Source organism: Akebia trifoliata, chromosome 15, assembly GCF_017979445.1.
Source record: "Akebia trifoliata isolate Shusen 1 chromosome 15, ASM1797944v1, whole genome shotgun sequence".
In the NCBI taxonomy this organism is placed as follows: domain Eukaryota; kingdom Viridiplantae; phylum Streptophyta; class Magnoliopsida; order Ranunculales; family Lardizabalaceae; genus Akebia; species Akebia trifoliata.
In genome coordinates, this window is record NC_141389.1 from 14763897 (window position 1) to 14767796 (window position 3900).

At 33.8% G+C, this 3900-nt stretch overlaps 1 long non-coding RNA gene across 1 annotated transcript; it reads left to right on the top strand.

Annotated features, from left to right (window-relative positions):
* The first annotated feature begins 2035 nt into the window (after positions 1-2035).
* Positions 2036-3358, top strand: LOC147384411 (uncharacterized). Its single transcript, XR_015173029.1, has 2 exons — positions 2036-2471; positions 3096-3358. It is a non-coding gene; the product is annotated as an uncharacterized LOC147384411 (long non-coding RNA).
* The last annotated feature ends 542 nt before the right edge of the window (positions 3359-3900 follow it).

Genomic DNA, 3900 nt, shown 5'->3' on the forward strand with positions numbered 1-3900 from the left:
TGATGACTTACTTGATACTATAGCTCTTATTGATTCATTTGACATAGGTTCCATCATTAGGTGTTCTCGTATGATGACATATATCACATCATGATCCACTCCTGTCTTTTGGACTTGTATTACATTTCTATTGTCTTTGGATATGTACTACATATGCATTTCTATATGACTTTGATTGATTCATTACATATTACAATAGTAGACTTACTTGATACTAGTTTTTATTGACTCATTTATTGTCTTCTAGGACTTTCACATTATTTTATATTATTTAATTAGTAACTAATAGTTTTTTCTTTTTAGGTAAACTTTTTTAACTCCGCCAATAAAAAAATTAAACCTTTTACATTTTCGGTCCCAAGTCCGGATAAAGGAGGAGGGAAAAGGATGATCCAACGCATATTTGGTGCCTTCTGATAAGACCCGAAAAAAGGGATTTTCTTTCTCCAAGCGTTTCGCTGAGGTTTGCTGAAGGTAAAGAATACTTAAAACCTGTAGTTGTGCAAGAAATTGGGTGTGACAATGTTATGTCTCTGGATTTTTTTTGTCATTGATATTCCATGAATAAACTGGTCAAATATACTGGTGTGCTACTGGTTCCTTTACGTCAAATGCTTTCTTCACATGGATTGAGAAGCTCACTGGGTTTCAGATTCTTTTCTGAAAGTGTTCTGTGACTGGCTTACCAGGTCTCAGGCTTTTTTGGTATAAATTTTAAAGATTAAGTTTATTATTTTTTCCTTTTAATGACAAAAGCTTTTATCATCTAATGGATGCAGCTGTATCAAAATTAACTATATTATATCTAAGACATTGAACCTATTGATATGAAATTCGTTAAATCTACGTCTAATATGTGGTGTCTCAGGCCTTGAAAAGTGTGTAATGTTCTTTGTACAATTTGCAGTCCACAATCAGTGAGTTTGCTTCAATAGCCGACAAGGCCGTAGTCAAGAGGTTCTTCACAGATACAATGTAGAGGCTTTTAAGGGTGACTCAAGAGGCTATTAAAGCAGAGCAGCCTAGAAACTCCAATTCTATGCAGATTGACTCTTCACCAAATGAAAGCTCAACAGTGCTTGCAAGGTGGGGTTCCTTTTGTGTTAGTATTTATAATTGTCTGGTCTGTTTGATATGTAGTTCATTTTCTTTTGTAGTCAGTCATTGACTTTATGGCTATTTTCTTTGGTATTTGAATTTCCATGGTTTGTATTTGTGTTTAAGTAAATTTACTAATTTTCAATATCATGTACTTGAAGATGATCTATTCTTTTATTACCTTTTTTTTTGTTGGTATGTGCTTGTGTTAGTGATATAACAGTTACAAGTCTTCATATGCCAGTCTAATTGCTGCTCATGGTTTTGGGTAAGGTCTTTATATGCCAATCTAATTGTTAGTTTCCCATTTTTATGGGTTCCATATGACCCATGAGTCAATCAAAGGGTTGGCTCAAACATACATAGAAGCTCACACTTGGCTATGGCTTTGTAACAGAAAAATGGATCCTATACGTATGTTTTTTTCATGTGTTTTTCTATAAAAGCTACAAACATATTTTTTTTTATTCTTTTTCAATTTATTAATCAGAGGAAAGAGTCACAAGAACAATGCCTACTTGCCCCTCCGTCTTGAGTTCAAATATGTTTTCGTCTTGTTACTCGAACCAACAAGATTAGACCAGAAGTTCTCCAAGGGATTTTCCAAGTGTTTTCATTGTTGAAGCCTTTTAAAGAATGTAGGTCAGCAATTAAAATACACAAAGGTGTTATTTCTATTTGTTTATTTGAATTGGACTGCTGGTTCTTCTTGATTTTTATATTTTAATAATATTGGTTGTTTTGTGTTGTAGCCAATAATTTGCGTGAATGCTGCCTGTTCAGAGGGTCAAAATGCAAGAGACCTCAAAAGAGATAACCACAAGTTCCCTTCCCCGATCTTTGGATGTTAACCTCCACCATGAGATTGTCGAACATGTTAGGACGGGGGACATGTAAGATCTTAATTTTGAAGTCATTTTAATGTATAGTTGTTTATTGATGTTCTTGATCATTTCCAGAATAGGAGAGAAAGATTACAGTTTGAAATTTAATTATTTGCCAATTCGGTGTAGGTTTGTGCTTGGTTGTTTAGTAGACATCATTTTGGTGCCATTCTCCACTCATGTAATATTTTAAAAAAATGTTTATGTTCAGTGTCTAATGGTTGAAGAGACAACGATATTAAAAATAACAATTCACGGTGAGCTCTTCGAACACCACCTCTCTTTTGTGGTATGTTGTTCACACTAAATTGTTATCATGGTGTATGATCTTTTTTTCTTTCAGTGGAAACAAGGGCTTGTCATCAAAGGCCTTATTATCCGTTCCAAAAATTGAGTCAATGACAAAGGAGATGGGAGTGCTATAGATGGCTCTAACCGAGGTGAAAGTCGGGCAATGGAAATTCGGCCTCATCGTCGAAAGAGAGTAAGGTATGTGTGTTGACATATTTTCTAGTTATTTAAGATATGTGTGTGGACTGAACTATTGTCAATATTAGAAATTATTATTTAATTTCCTTCTTTATTCAGGGCCCATTAGGATGGAACATGAATCCTATATATCTATGTCTTTTGCATTTTCAAAGGCAGCTCTATAGATAATTCAACGCAATTTATTGCCTAGACTGTTGGAAGTATTTTGGTGCTGCCTCCATCCCACAAGGCCAACTTTGTGTATGGCTCACTCATCTTGTTGGGTCATAATTTCAAGTGATGTATATGTTAATTCAAAGATTTGCTTGCAACAAAAGACTTGGATGTTGATGTTGGTTAAAATAGGCTGGAAGATCTTACACGTAGAAATACTATTTGTGGTATGAGTTTTGGGTTACTTATAACCAAGGTCTAAAATCTATTGAAACTATTTTGACCAAAACATTCTAGAACAAATCACAACATTCAAATGTTTTGGTACGAGTATTTCATTTGGTCTTGAGTGAAATCTGAATGTCTATGTGAAACAGTTCAAATATTTGCAGCTCTAAATGTCAGTATCACCATTGTGATTTCTTTTAACATATTTGACTAAACCAAATGGATCTTTGCTTGATTCAGGGAACTCCTGTTAATATTGCTATCGGCTCACACATGTGGGCTGAGGATTCGGAGGTTGGTGGATAGATGGAGAAGTAACAGAAATCAAAGGAAACGATGCCACCATAGTTACCTAACATGGAAAAATAGTAAGATATATATATCATATACTGCTTTATTGTCAGTTATTTGTAGTTTCGACAGAATTTTTGATCTTAACAAAGAGTTTTACATGTATATTAATTTTGGGTTATTTAGTTTAATTTGGAGCTTGTTTTATGATTTTTCTTTTTCAGATTTTTTTTTTATATTATTTCATTCATTGTGATTGGTGAATTAGAGGGCCGTGCTTTTGTTTGTTAAACCTCCAAATTTGACAGTCATACTCTATGGATTTTTTTTTTTTTTTTTTTTTAAGTCCATTCTCCAATAATTTGATAGTCCAGGGCCGTCAAAAATAAATTCTACAAAAGAATATTTGACGGGCTAAGACCGTCAAATATGGGCTTTTTCACATAGTAACTCCCACCCATCTATTCTATATATCATGTAATTAAATTTATAAATATATAAAATGTATATGATTCTTTAGCATTGTTTTGTGCAAGTATACAGAGTAGAGTCATCAATAGATAGATAGGAAGCATATGGTTCTTTAGCAAGGCCAGCTCCACCTTAAGATAATCTAGATGCTTGCCTAAGGCCTCCAGTTGAAATTAAAATTAGCTTCAATGAGAAACAACACAAGCTCTTAAACAACCATGTCGACCCACAATAATCATAAACAAAAGGCCATATTTTATGAGAAAGAATTTCCAGACTAGCT